This window comes from Populus nigra, chromosome 7 (genome assembly GCF_951802175.1).
Source record: "Populus nigra chromosome 7, ddPopNigr1.1, whole genome shotgun sequence".
In the NCBI taxonomy this organism is placed as follows: domain Eukaryota; kingdom Viridiplantae; phylum Streptophyta; class Magnoliopsida; order Malpighiales; family Salicaceae; genus Populus; species Populus nigra.
In genome coordinates, this window is record NC_084858.1 from 21,769,707 (window position 1) to 21,785,803 (window position 16,097).

The following is a 16,097-nucleotide window of genomic DNA, read 5'->3' on the forward strand; positions in this document are numbered from 1 at the left end:
AAAATAAGTTATCTTTTTAACCTGATTTTCCTATTAAATAAATTACTCCAAATACGTTAATAAATATTGATTAATTAAGGCAGAAAGAGAAATTACCATCCATTAAGAATTGATAAATAATGGAAAGGAAAGTCAACAACATATAATAAACTACAATTACCAATTTTTGTTGAAGGTAGCAAGAGAGATGTGAGATGGTGAAGATAAAAAAGAGTACCAAGAACTCGGGAGCTTCTACATACTTTAAATAGGCATTTTAGATTATTTTCTTTTTCTTAAAGCAAGTATTCAAACAATATATTACAGATAACGTTACCGAGTTGCGGCCATACTAGTAAAAATAGCACTTGTAATTTCAATCACACCACGCAATTATATATATATATATATATATAGACTACAGTCTTTCATCAACCGTAATTCTCTTCAATGGCTCGGTATGGTTACACTGGCAACTCATTTGGCTCTTGGCCGTGGCGAAGGCGAACTGCATTGTATAGCGATTCACACAATTTTGACAATTCCTCACGTAAAGTATAAGTTACCCATATAAAGAACAACACCCATGCGGAAAGAAGAAACCACCAAATTTTTGGGATGCAGATTATGAGTAGTAGAGTAATGGCAAGAGCTCTGGCCAGACGACCGGTGCCAGCAGCAATTGATTTGAAGTGGCCAGCTTCAAGTATATCTTCAAATGCACTGCATGCAACATGGACGAGCACAGCAACAACAGCCATGAATATGATAGCATCGTTTATAATAGATGGAGTGAGAATTTCGGGTTTCAATTGGATAATGGTGGCCAGTACTCCAGTAGCAGGGAGAAACCATCTATGTCTGCCCATTCCCCTATCAAATTAAAAACGAAAACTGTTTGAGACCACATAAACAAGTAATGCATGTACAAAGTTTAACTAAAAGACTGATCAGCATGAAAATAAATGCTGCAACTACTTGCAGTGTTTGTTTTGAGGAGAAGGGAAGGGGGGAAGTGGGGAAGGGAGGGGTGGGACTGGAACCCTTCACCATGCATGCCACATGATCCGTGCCAAACAAAAGCCCATAAACCAGCTTAAGTCGATTCAAAGAATGAAAGCCACTCACTCTGATTTTATCCCATATGCCACTGCAACTTAATGCAGTTGCAGAGCATGCATGAAGCATCTACCATGCCATAGTACTGCCAAACTCACATTCACATCTACCCAAATGTGAAATTTGGGCATTATTGTTTCAAGTAAAAGATCCAAAATAATCTTACAAGAGATCTATGTACCAGCTGCAAGGGTTGAAGAGAGGAGCTGTGGTTTGCCAAAACTCATTGATCATGACACAAGAAGCAGAAAAGAGATGGGTTTGTGAAAGCGCCTAAAGGCAATGGGTTGTTTAAGGGTAAAATTCTTACCGTTAGTAAGTCATTTAAGGAATTCTTGACCAAATTGCAACCTGTTTGGATGTTAGTGAATATTTCATCCTTGAACATAACTCTGCAGATATTATGAATTACGTTGCCAGACACATTGCAAACGTGCCTTGTAATTCTAAGAGGACAGCCACCAGATATGCAGTGTTTTGTCACAAGAATTTCCAGCTCCAAGGAGGAGATGCTAAGGTTCATATGACAGGTGCTGAGTCAGGAATGGAGGATAACACTGAACCAGAATCAATGACAAGGAAGGAAATGGTTGCAGGAGATGCTAAGATTCATATGACAGGTGCTGAATCAAGAACGAAGGATAACACTGGACTAGGATAAATGACAAGGAAGGAAATGGTTGCAGGAGATGCTAAGATTCATATGACAGGTGCCGAGTCAGGAATGGAGGATAACACTGAGCAAGGATCCATAGCAAGGCAGGAAGGGGTTGCATCGGAGTGATACATGTGTTATTGCAGTTCTTGTAACTATAATATAATGTGCTTGTTAAGAGGGTTCGTAGTTTGTTTGGGTAGCAGTTATAATCAGGGGTAAACAGTTCACGTGGGTAAACTTGTGTTAGTGTAAATAGGAAGCAAAGATAAAATGCTTCTTCTTTATATTCATTATGATTTCTTCCTGAATTCTTTGTAATTATTCTATTCCTTTAATAATGCTTCTTTTTTATATCTCATCTTTCCTTCTCTCAGTCTTTTCTTCAAACACTTCACCTACCTTACACATTCCATCGAATACTTGATTGTATTAATCCTTCTCTGCTCTCCTATCTCTTGATAGTTCAACTACTGAACTTAACTCTAGATTCTTTTGAGCTCTAAACCACAAAACCCCCAATTTCTTAAACCATAGCTTCATTTATGGGACAGAGACTAAGATCTACCATTGTCACATGTATCTATACAAGAAATCTCAACAATTCCTAACCAGAAAAAGACTACAGACATGAACTCATGAATAACAAACAAATTCACTTAGCGATTGAGCTTCATGACTCAAAATAGAAATTCAAAAACAAAACACTTACTTGTAAGGTTCTTGAGATACAGCAATGAGGTCGTCTCTCAAGATCTCTTAGCAGCTGGAGTTCTGTGAGCAAGCTTTTTTTATGTTTTTTTTTCTTATTTTATAAATCAGAGATTGTTTAGGGTTCTAATCTGCCATGGTATTTCTCTAAATCGATTGAGTGCTTGACTTTGTAATGACTTGTGGTGGGCTTCTGTGCACCACTCAATTAGCTATGCTAAAAGTTAATTACTATTAATATAATAGCAGGTAATGAATAAAGAAATATGATTATCGAAATTTAAGAGTAGACAGTAAAAAAATTGACCAAAAAAATAAAGAAATTCAAGGTTAAGAGAGGCAGACCACACTCCTAATCCGGATTTCATAAGACACCTTAATTGGATTGCCATGCTATCATACAATTTCTGCCAAGGAATTATTGTTTAGTGGAAAGAAAGTGAGAAACAAAACACATAAAAGGAGTGTTTAATAAAGTTGAAATAATTTGGAAAAGGCTTACTGGAAAGAAGAACAATTATTGAAGATTTATTGAGGACTATGAGTGAGAAAACTATCTACCAAGTCATTAAGAAAATGTAAGTATACTTGAAATTGAATATCAAAATATAATAATAGATGAATTCAATAAACCAAGAAAAAGGTGGTATTGTCTTACAAAATAGGGTATCAAGAAGAAATGATACAAAGGGGAGAAATAATATCCTGTCATAGATATTATTAACTTCCTCTTTTCTTGCAGAGCAGAATAGATATAGTCATAGTCGTGCCTTTGATCTCAATTGCAATTCGAGCATCACTAAAATTTAGACCACAACAAAATTGATGAAACTATAGATGAACCCATTTGATATTGTGGTATCGGTTGTTTTTCAAAGTGCTTTTTATTTGGGAATGCATCAAAATAATGTTTTTTTTTAAAAAAAATCATTTTAACAACAGTACATCAAAACAATCTGAAAACACCAAAAACAAAATTAATTTGAAGCAAAGAAAAATAATTTAAAAATTCAAATTTTTTTAAAAGCATTTTTGAAATGCAAAAGCAAACGGGCTAAAAAGAAAGAGCTTACAAAAAAAAGAAAGAAAACAAAGATGAGGGGTATTTGCTTTCAAAATTCAGGGTTCCTAACATAAGTTGCAGATTAGTAATCTCATGATAAATCAGATTGGCACAAAGGATATGATGGTGTCAGATCACTTTAACATGTGTTAAAAGCATGTTCCTTTCCAGCCACTTGAGCTTAAAAAAGCAAACCTTAACATTTGAAAATTCTACTCCCTCTATGCCATAACATTGGCCCTTTTGCAAACAAAAAAAAAAAAAACACAAGGTTTAAGGAAGCACCAACAGTCCATTAATTAGAGTTGGCTTTAGCATGCTATTCTTTTTTCAACCGTACGGTGTCTTAACTACTATGCATTCTTGTATTAAAAATTTAAAAGGTGCTAAAGGATGCAATAGGAATTTTGATAGTTTTGCAATCGCAGAAGGGCCCAATAGCAATAGGATGGAGTACATAATAAGGCAGGGGGAAAATCAGTAAAGTAACGAAAATAAACATTGTCTTTGAAATAAAATGGAACACCTATAAATTGCAAAAAGGCCAACAATAATATTTTGATAGCCATAAAACTTTGACTTTGAAATAAAATGGAACACCTACAAATTGCAAAAGGGTCAATAATAATAGGACGGATGGAGTACAGAAAGAGGAAAGTGGAAAATCAGTAAACTAAGGAAAATATGTTTTTCTCTTTTTTTCAAATATGGCCAAAAATTAGAGCACATAATGATAAATTTCATTTTCATTAAATTAGAACACAAATTTGATAAATCAATTTAAATAAAGTGAATTAGAGGACATAATGATTTATATCAAAGCACACACACACACACACAAAAAAAAGGTTTTACCTGATAAAGGAGAGATCATAATTTGTGATGAGAACCTCATTTTAACCTGCTACATTTTTTTTTTCAAATAAATTCTGCATAAAAGAACAAAAAAGAAATGAATAGAAAAGAATTTGAAAAGAATAATAAACAGATAAAGGATTTTAAGATCGCAATTTTCTCCAGATAAATGAATTTGGAAAAACAAAATCCACCGATTACCTTGCATCTTTAGATCTGGCAATGGATAGGGAAAGGTGATTTCCTGGCACAAGGACACACTATAGCACACAGTTTCCACCCTCATAGTATCTTTAGCCATCATCAATTGTCTTCTCCAGCATCCCCCAATAAATTCAAGAGAACAAAGAGACTCCCTTAGTCAAAACTTTTATCTTCGTCAAATTCATGAAATTTATGCATGTGCCAATTCAAAAGATGAAAGACATTAAGGAGATTGGAGATCACAATCCACATATATCTAACAACTTTTCTGAACAGACACCCAAAAGGGCTGTATTTTTTTAGAAGAAACGAGCCAAAGTTTAATTTCCAATACCTCTCTAGAACAAAAACAGAACTATTCAATGGCTGGTGTCAAAGAATGAAAACCACTTATTCTGGTTTTATCCCATATGCCACTGCAACTTAATGCAGTTGCAGAGCATGCATGAAGCATCTACCATGCCATAGTAATGCCAAACTCACATTCGCATCTACCCAAATGTAAAATTTGGGCATTAAGGTTTTAATCTCCTCTTCCCGTAACTATTCTTTTTGGTAGCATTCTATCAGAAACAATTAGCTATATTAAAATTTAATAGTTATTGAACTTTAAGAATAGACAGTGAGAATCTTGCCCCAAAAAAATAAATAAATTCAAGGTTGAGAGAGAGGCAGACCAAAATCCTAAAAGGTGTCTGTTTAAAAAAGTTGAATAATTAGGCAAAGGCTTACTGGAAAGAAGAACAATTATATTGAAGATTTATTAAGGACTATGAGCGAGACAACTATCTACCAGGAGAGATCATGATTTGTGATGAGAATTTGAAAAGAACAACAAACAGATAAAGGATTAGAAGATTGCTACGTTTTCCAATAAAAAGATAAATGAATTTGAAAGGAAAAAAAATCCACTGATTAACTTTAGATCAGGCAATGGATAGGGAATGGTGATTGAAAGCATTTTGTCCAGTAACTACCCAAGCAAAAGCGCAGAGTTTCTGAACCACTGGTCCTAAAGAAAATTTATCTTCAAGGAGCTTCTTTGCAGTTTCATCAACATGAGGTTTCAGTATTATTCAGAAGTTCCTGGGACAAGGACATGCTATGTTACAGAGTTTCCACCCACCCGGTATCTTTAGCCATCATCAAATGTTTTATCCACCATCTGTATAAATTCAAGAGAACAAAAAAGAATCAATTAGTCAAAACTTCATCTGTCAAGTTCATGAATTTTATGCCTGTGCTGATTCAAAAGCTGAATATCAACAAAGAGATTGGAGATCACAATTCCAAAGATCTAACAACTTATCTGAATTGACATCCAGAAGGCTGTATTTTTTTTTTTCATTCAGCACAAACAGAAGAACTCAAGAAAATCAACTAAAAAAATCAAATCAGTAAGAGGATAAACATAGCCATATGTATCTTGCCAATAACCCCCATGATAATTACAAATCTAGAACAAGTCCTCCTTCGGGGTGCGAGTCTGAGCAGTAAATGTGTCAAAAAATTCTGTATAAATTCAAGAGAACAAAAAAGAATCAATTAGTCAAAACTTCATCTGTCAAGTTCATGAATTTTATGCCTGTGCTGATTCAAAAGCTGAATATCAACAAAGAGATTGGAGATCACAATTCCAAAGATCTAACAACTTATCTGAATTGACATCCAAAAGGCTGTATTTTTTTTTTATTTCATTCAGCACAAACAGAAGAACTCAAGAAAATCGACTAAAAAATTCAAATCATTAAGAGGATAAACATAGCCATATGTATCTTGTCAATAACCCCCATGATAATTACAAATCTAGAACAAGTCCTCCTTTGGGGTGCGAGTCTGAGCAGTAAATGTGAAAGAAGAAAAAAGACGACCTGGAGTTCTGAGGCCATGATAATCGATAAAAAAAAAATAAACAAGGACCGTCAATGACTGGAACATAGAGATAACCAAGCATGTGTGGCAGATCTGTTACAGATCCAAACAAACTCCCAAAAACAAATTAAAGCAATCAAAAGGATAACCACCCTTAAGTCCTCTTCTGTGTTGTGAGATGAGAGAGACGACACCTAGAGTGCGTCCTCTTCGGCTGGGAGACCTGATACCCAATTCTAATAAGTATTGTTCTTAATTAGAAATTTAACCACCCTTAAGTCTCTTCTGTGTTGTGAGATGAGAGAGGCGACGCCTAGAGTGCGTCCTCTTCGGCTGGGAGACGGGGGGGGGGTCTGAGGATCCTCCTCTTCGTCTGAGCAAAATAGCTTGCGGAGACGGGGGGGTCTGAGCAACATATTTGCTCAGACAGGGGGGTCTGAGCAACATATTTGCTCAGACAGGGGGGTCTGAGGATCCTCCTCTTAGATTGTTCGGACGGGGGGGGGGGGGGGGGGGGGGTCTGAAGCAGGGTTATGACTTCGGACGGGGGTGAGGGGTGTCCGAAGCAAAATAGGGGGTTATATATTATGACTTCGGACGGGGAGGGGAGGGGCCGCTAAAGTCAGTCTACAGCAGTGGTGGGGACCTAAAGTCAGTCTACAGTAAAACACTTTACATAGGTTGGACCTAAAGTCAGTAAAAACACTATGCTTTAGTTTTTTTTTTAATTTATATTTTTATTTTAGCTTGTAATTAACAAAAAAAAAAAAAAACTAAAACGTTTCATTGTACAAGTCCACGGTGAATATTGAGCAGTCTTTTTCTTTTTTTTTTGTCTTTTTCTATATTTTATGGGTTTTTTTTTGCTTTTTTTTGTGTTTTTTTTTTAATGAATTTTTTTGTTTAATTTAGTTTGTTAATATTAATTTTTTTTATTTAGTTATCAGATTTTCATGACACGGATTCCGGGTTTGACGGGTTAACCTGGTTTGATGGGTTAACTCGAATTTTTTTTTGCTTTTTTTCTTTTTAATTAATAACATATACTAAAACTGTTCAGTGTTTCACTGTGCAGTCCACCGTGAAACGCTAAGCTTTTTTTTTCGTTTTTAATTTTTTTTCTGTTTTTTTTCTACTTTTTATGCCTTTATGTGTTTTTTTTTTTGCTTTTTTTTGTGTTTTTTTTAATGAATTTTTTTGTTTAATTTAGTTTGTTAATGTTAATTTTTTTTTAGTTATCAAACTTTCATGACACGGATCCCGAGTTTGACGAGTTAACCTGATTTGACGAGTTAACCCGAATTTTTTTTTCTTTTTTTAAAGTTTGACGAGTACTTTTAGATCTTAATTTTTTTTGATTTTTTTATGCAAAAACCATTGACCCGTGGCATCGCGCAGGTCATGTAACTATTATATACGAAAAGAGGTCAATGTTTTATTGTGTACTTGCAGTACACAGTAAAATACTGTTACTTTAATTTTTTTTTTAAGTTGTCTTATTTTTTTTAACTATTTTTTTTATGTCTTTTGGGATTATTTTTTTACTTTTTTCTTTGTTTTTTTTCTTTTAACAAAATATTTTTGTTTAATTTAGTTTATTAATGTTAAATTTTTTTATTTAGTTATTAGACTTTCATGACACGTTTTCTGGGTTTAACAGGTTAACCTGGTTTGACAAATTAACCCAAAATTTTTTTTTCTTTTTTTATTTTTAATTAATTTTTTTTGTTTAGTTTAGTTTGTTAATATTAAATTTCTTTCTCTATTTAGTTATTAGACTTTCATGACACATATCCCGAGTTTCACGGGTTAACCTGGTTTCATGGGTGAACCCAGTTAATTCTAGGTTGACCCGTCAATTTTTTTTTGTTTTTTTATTTTCATAAAATTTTTTGGTTTAATTTAGTTTGTTAATGTTAATTTTTTTATTTAGTTATCAGACTTTCATGACACAAATCCTGAGTTTAACGGGTTAACATGGTTTGACGAGTTAACCTAGATTTTTTTTGTTTTATTTTTCTTTTTAATTAAATTTTTTTCGTTTAGTTTAGTTTGTTAACGTTCACTTTTTTTATTAGTTACCAGACATCATGACACGGATCTCGGGTTTAACAAGTTAACCTGGTTTGACAATTTAACCTGAATTTTTTTTTTTGCTTTTTTTTCTTTATAATTATTTTTTTATTTAGTTTAGTTTGTTAATGTTAAATTTCTTTCTATTTAGTTTTTTTTTTACTTCTTAGAGGTTTTTTTTCTTTTTAATTAATTTAGTTTATTAATATTAATTTTTTTTCTATATAGCTCTCGGCTGATGCCTTTAGTTTTTCTTTTTTTGTTGTTGTTGTTTTTATGCCTTTAACTATGGACTGCACAATGCAGTCCATAGTGAAAAGGCTGATGACTTTAGTATTTTTTTCTTTTTAATTAATTTTTTTCGTTTAATTTAAATTGTTAATGTTAAATTTTTTTCTATTTAGTTATCAAACTTTTATGACACAGATTCCGGGTTTGACGGGTTAGCCTGGTTTAACGAGTTAGCCTGGTTAATTATGGGTTAACCCATTAATTTTTTTTTCTATTTAGTTATCAAACTTTTACAACGTGAATCTAAGGTTTGACGGGTTAACCTGGTTTGAAGGGTTAACTCAGTTAATTCATATTTCTTTTTCTTTTTCTTCATTGGTTTTTTTTCTTCCTGTTGGTTTTTTTCTTTGTTTTTTTATTTTTAATTAATCTATTTAATTATTACACTTTTATGACACAACCTTGCAGCCAGACCCACGTCCAATGCTATTGGGTCTGGTATTGCAGTCAAACCCACTTAAATTTGGGTCATGCAAGTTTAATGTTATTATTAATATTATAAATATTACTCTTGGGTCAGGCGTTGCAACTAAACCTAAGACTCTTGGGTATAACTTTGTAGAAAGACCTAACACTTTTAGATCTTAGTTTTTTTAAAAATATAAAAAATAATTAACCCGCGGCATCGCACGGATCATGTAACTAGTCTGAGCTAAATATGACGGAAAAAGATGAAAAGGGGGGTGGGGCAAAAATATTACGTGAGTGTTTGGTGATGTCGCTACGATTGCACTACCGTTTGGTTAAGAAAAAAAAGTGTTTTATGCTTGTAGGATCCACTAATTTTGCTGCTTCTCTCGTGAGAAGAATCACATGATCCGATCATGTGAACAATAAAGATATTTTTTTATTGTTCTGACCGAATTAGATTCGGTTTAAAGTTAAAAATACAAATCAGATCCGACCCGATAAGATAAAAATAAAAAAATTATTTTTTATTTTTAATTGTATTTTATTAAAAAAAAGTAGTATTAAATATTATTTAATAACACTACATAAATTAGACGGAGATCACTTGATGATATAGAATTATAGAATTTAATTGCAATTCTAATTTTATTCCTGATTATATTTTACCTGATATTGTTGCGTTCTTAAAAAATTTATGAAAACTATAATCCTTTTCGGATGTATTTTATATGTAATGAAATTGTAAATAATTTAATGGAACAATATAAAATATTTTATATAAAATATTATTTATTTCATGATGTAATAGCAATAGTTTAATCTATAATATTTAAATTAAAAACCGTCAATATTAATATATTTTTTTATTTTTTAAAATTTATTTTTTAAATCAATATATTAAAACGGTTTAAAATTATATATAAAAAAAAAACAAAAAAAAAAAAACTCTCAATTACCTGTTCTGTTTTGCGCGTTCATGTCATGTTGTGTGTTGTGAGATGAGAGAGACGAAAATATTACATTATACCCTTTGAGAAAACTAATCTAGTGTAATTACTGGCATACCCCTATATCTCTATCATTTAATCTTGAAAAAGAATTCGCTACCTTCAACTGAAGGACAATTTTGTATTCTCGCTATTGAGTGGTCACGAGTCATTTTCATTGTTGACTGAAAAAAGAATACCCTACCATGAAAGTGTTAAACTTGTGAGATGACTCTCATGTTATTTTACAAGTAAACTCAGATATAATACGTTAAATCAAATAAAAAACTCAAAAATTAATAAACTCGATTAAACTCAGTCAAACTCGATTAAAATCAATTAAACTAGATAAACACAGACCGAGTTTACCGAGTTCGACAAAATTAACAAAAATTATTCACTCTGAGATTGCATCTTCATCTGCAAAGTCTTGGATTTCTATCCCACGAACGCACTTTATTTTAATTAGCAGCCACTAACGTACCCTCTGCTGTTACTTTTGTTAATTTTACTTGCTGTTCTGGACATCAAACACTTAATACTGAATCTCTTTGTTTAAATTGATTTACATCCTTTCATCTTCACATTGATATATCTGCCTTTCCGAACAACTTCTCCTGCCAACTCCTTCGCTACTCTAACTCCTCTTTTCATTGTTGTATCTTTGCAGTCTCACTAGCTTGCTTTCCAGCATCTCCTGCATTCAAGACATTCGTCCACACGTGTTTATTTCTTTTGCATAGGCTTGCTATAAACCATGCACACTTGCTACGCTCCCGTTTCTGTTTCCACTTGCCAAGCTGCTGCTTTTTACTTGCTACATAACTTCCTAACAACTCATGGAAACGACATTAATCATGCAGACAGCCTTTCTCGATTCTTGAATTCCGAGTTTGCTCACTTTAGACAGCAATGATGATTTAACTACACTCTTATAACACTCTTTTAATTACTTGCACGTTGCATTCCATTCTTTGCAATTTAGCTCAGTCTTAACCAGGTTACATCAACAGATAAAAAAACAGCCTGGGGCGAAGCGCGGGCGCCGCATCTAGTTTATTTCTGTATAAAAAAGCTAGATCCCTTCTCCTATCTAATTAATTATTATATATATACTTGTGTCTTTGAGAGACATAAACCCTGAAGCTAGTGTGCGTGTATACACACACGCACTCTAACGATTTCAGATTTGAGTCTAGTGTTTCCATTTTCCCCATCGACCTCCCTGCTCTGAACGATTCTGTCTCCGACTGTGAGGCCTTTTTTGCGAGAGAACTGTAACCAATCACCTGTGATGACAGGTTTCTTGTAAGGACCATGAATCCGAACAGACAGCTTAAGGTTCCATGCAATACCAGAATTCTTAGATTTACGATAAAAATTTTCATTGATATTTATACTATTATTTTATCAACAATGAATTTTTTAGTTGATTGATAATAAAATTTACTGACGGGCTCACAAACAAAAATGTTCCGTCATTAAAATCTTATCGGTAATTTTTTATTTGTCAATAATAAAATTAATAATAAATTTACTGATAGAAAAAGCGCATCAAATTTTTTTTACTTGCTTTATTCTGTCGGTATTTCTCTCAGGAAATTTGTCTTAGAACCAATAAAAATAATGTATGCAATTCCGTCAGTGGTTAATCAATTATTTAATAGCATTTACAATAATTCTTTTTCAACTTTCTAGAATATACTAATGAACTTAATTTGTTGATAATATTGTTAGTAATTATTTAAAAATATTTTTAATAAAATATATTTAGCAAAACTAGAAAAATAATAATACTCAATAATGATACTAAAAACAAAACAACAACAACAAATAAATAAATCAATGAAAAAATATTTTCACCTAACCTGAAAAACTTATTCCAAAACCCATAAGCCAGCAACAAATAAATTAATTTATTTGAAATTAAACAATAAAATCCAACTAAAATCAAACAAAATTGATCTCATATGAAAAAAAATCCTACAAGAACATTTATATAATTATCAAGAACAAAATTTAAAAATAAAATAAAAAATATAATGCAAAAAAAAATCTCACCTTAATTTAATTACGAGTAAAGTTGAGAAAGAAAAGAAAAAATAAATCCATAAAATATATTAATAAAAAAAATTTGAGAAGAGAAAAGAAAAAGAGATGAGAAGACATACCTACACATGGAGGATAAAAGAAGAGAAAAGAAGTTGAGGAGAGAAGGAAAGAAAAAAAAGGATGTTGGTGTTTTTTTAGAAGAAGAAGAAGAATAAGGGAGTTTGTTATGAAGTGAGAGATTTTGATCTTTTTATTTGGGTATTTTACCGATAGTTTTACCAATGAATAATTAAATATTAATATTTTTAACAATCCTGTTAGTGATTCTGTCGATATTATTTAATTTAAATTTTTAATTTAATCAAAAATTTTCAGAACCCCCTAAATATCACTAATAACTTTTCAATTCGTTGGTGATTTCATTGATATTATTTAATTTAAATTTTTAATTTAATCAAAAATTTTCAGAACCCCCTAAATATCACTAATAACTTTTCAATTCGTTGGTGATTTCATTGATATTATTTAATTTAAAATTTTAATTTAATTAAATTTTTTAAGAAACCCTCTAAATACCACTGACGACTTTTCAATTCGATGACGATTCCGTTTATAATATTTTAAAATTTCAATTAAATAACATTTTTTCAAAAACCCCCCAAATATCATTGATGATTTTTCAATCCATTGATGATTCCGTCTGTAATATTTAATTTAAATTTTTAATTTAATAAATTTTTTCAGAAACCCCTCAAATATTACTGAAAACTTTTCAATCCGTCAGTGATTCAGTTTGTAATATTTAAAAGAAGTAATTAACAGTGCAATTGAGAAATGAACAGTTATAGAGTTCTCTGAAAAATACTGATGTAATTAATCAATCAGTAATTCCGTATATAATTGTCAACATAAACAATGCAATTGAGAAGTGAACAATTCCAGAGCTCTCTGAAATATACTGACGGAATTAATCCGTCAATGAAATTCTCTATAATTAATATAATGAATATTGTCAGAGAGAAGAGAGAAGAGAACAAGTTATCAACGAGTTTACAGATAGATTTTACCAATAATATTTAATACCATTTAGATACCGTCTATATAAATGACATGTCATTATTTCTTTTTTCTCATTATAATTCCTTTAATATATACCACAAGAGAATATTTTATTAATAAAATTAATCATAATTTACTTATAAAAATATTTCTTCAATGTTTTTGTTTGTATTTACTAATTTTAAGATAGTGAAGCGTTTTCAATGGTGTGTTACTCCGGACTAGACATTATTTTTCCCTGTGGGCATTGGGAAAGCCCACAGATTTTTTGTAGGGTATGCTAGACGGCATCTGATGTCTGCGGAGATTAATAGTTTGTTCATGATGAGCTCAACCATTGGAATAGTATTGGCGAAAATGGGCAGGGAAGCTCTGATCACAATATATAAGCAAGCTCAAAGTTTGTGCAATACTACATACCAAGTAGAACGTATATGAGCTAGAGCTCTTAATCACTTTCTTATGATCCCTTAAACATATTTATAGAGTAATGTCTTCATTAAAATAAATAATGGGAACTTGCAAAGTGATGTTTGGTCTAGAAAAGACAAGAAATTTGACTCAGTATTGAATTAATTATTAAACATTGATGAGTGTGAGTGATACTTTTAGTTCAAACACTAATGAGGGAGATATATATATATATATATATATATATATATATTCAGATAATATTTTAAAACAGTCAAACACCTCCGTTGCTTGAGCCCTTCGTTTTATTCCGAAATACCGCTAGCTGTCGACACGATACGGGCAAGGGTATGGAATCCGAGTCTGACACCTCTTGAAGATTTCGAACTGGTTTGCTAGTTCTGTCATGCGAGGCAAAACTAAGAATTGAAAGACAATGGTGAAAAATTATTTTTTAAATATTTTTATATTTATTTATTATTAGAAAAGTTGGTTAACAAAAAATACTTTTCGGTTAATAAAAAATACTTCTCGGTCAACAGAAAATTTGACCTGATTTTCAGGAAAATACTTTTCTTTTTGGTTATATTTGTTTTCTGGAAAGTGATTTTCGGGAAATCACTTTCCTAACTTTCCTGTATTTGTTTTGCATTAAAAAAGTTGATCAACGAAAAAAACTTTCCAGTCAAAGAAAAATTTGACTTGGTTTTCAGGACAATGTTTTCCTGGAAAATTTGGGCAAAAAACACTTTCCGGAAGTTGTGAAAAATTTAGAAATATTATTATTTGCTAATTACATCAAATTTGATCCTCAATCTTTTGATTGTTATATATATTTTGTTTTGAATATTTATTTTTCAATATCTCTTAAAATTTAATTTTTATATTAACTTTCATCCTTATTTTTATAATTGCTATTTGCTTTTTCCTTATCATTTTTTTATTGAAATTTTTTCTCTATCAAATTTGGTCCTTATTTTTTTGATTGTTACTTATTTTATTTGAAATAATTTTGATGAAATGTTGATTATTATTATTTTAATTTCGTCATTTTTTATTTTTTTTATTTTTTTAGATATGATCTCTATTATTTTGAATTATTTATTTTATTTGAGATAATTTATGAAATTATATATATTTTTTCAATTTCAATTTCATTCTCATTCAACTATTTAATTTGTAAGATTTGTTCCTCATTATTTTAATAAACTTGAGAAAAATAAAATATTAATAAGTTATTTTTCAACTCATTTTTCATGACATAACCAAATACTGGAAAGTGTTTTCCAACTTATTTTTCATTACACTACCAAACATTAGAAAGTAATTCATTTTCTCGGAATTCATTTAAAAAAAAAATACTTTCCAGCAAATAAACGGGGCCAAAGAAAAAGATATACAAAGAGACAATTTAGTGTTGGGCTATTGGACCTTCCAAAAGGCTAAAATATAGTGTTGGGCATCCAATTTCATTATTAGCTTAATATTTTTAGTTATGCTTATATAGTTAAACAATTCTTTTGGGCCATTACTTCTTCTTCTTCTTTTTTATTTTAATGAATGTGAGCAGAATTTTATTAAAATTAAGGGAAAGAAAGAGAGATACAGAAGCCCCAAGCATAATGCCTAATATTTAAATTTAATCCCAATCGTGCAATGACATACTTGAATCCTTCTATGTAGGGCTGGCTAAAGTAAATTATAGACGGATCTTTCTTAATGAAACCAGGTTTATCCGGTGGGGGTGCTATAAATTTTAAGGGTTTCCTTGAGCAATATTTTTTGTATTTACTCAACGTCTGTTAGTATTACGGAATCAAATGAAGTACTTACAGCTTCTGAGGCTTTGTTACATGATAATGTTGACAATGGTAGAGATTTTTGTTTTCTTTAATTGAAATTGGAAAATTGTTAAGTACGGATCATATCCTTACTATATATTAATTAATAACCTTCCTAAGCACGCTGCAATTAACTAATTGATACAGCGATTTGACTATTGATTAGTTGTTCTGAGTATTGAACTGCGCTCAATGCAGGTCTTAGACAAGGCTTGGTTTTGCTTTATTTTTGTTAAAGTATGAAATTGATATCAGACCTGGCACCTGCCCCTTCAAAAAGCTAGTCTCAGTTCTTTAACTATACACATTCGAGTGTTTATATATATATTTTTTTATATAAGCAAAATACATGAAGCCTGGTAAAGGCAAGACAAGCAACCCAAAGGGTTGACAGAGGAACAGATACAGCAAACAAAAACAAAAGAAAACAAGCAAAACTGAACCACGGACATCACAAGACTGTAAATTAAAACAAACAGAGATCCTGGCCTTCCCATTTCCATCTCCAGGACATA

At 31.4% G+C, this 16,097-nt stretch overlaps 1 long non-coding RNA gene across 1 annotated transcript; it reads right to left on the minus strand.

The window, feature by feature from the left end:
• Positions 1 to 239: 239 nt before the first annotated feature.
• Positions 240 to 6,835, minus strand: LOC133698244 (uncharacterized). Its single transcript, XR_009843045.1, has 3 exons — positions 4,584 to 6,835; positions 4,383 to 4,456; positions 240 to 852 (listed from the first exon to the last, which is right to left on the minus strand). It is a non-coding gene; the product is annotated as an uncharacterized LOC133698244 (long non-coding RNA).
• Between the last annotated feature and the right edge of the window lie 9,262 nt (positions 6,836 to 16,097).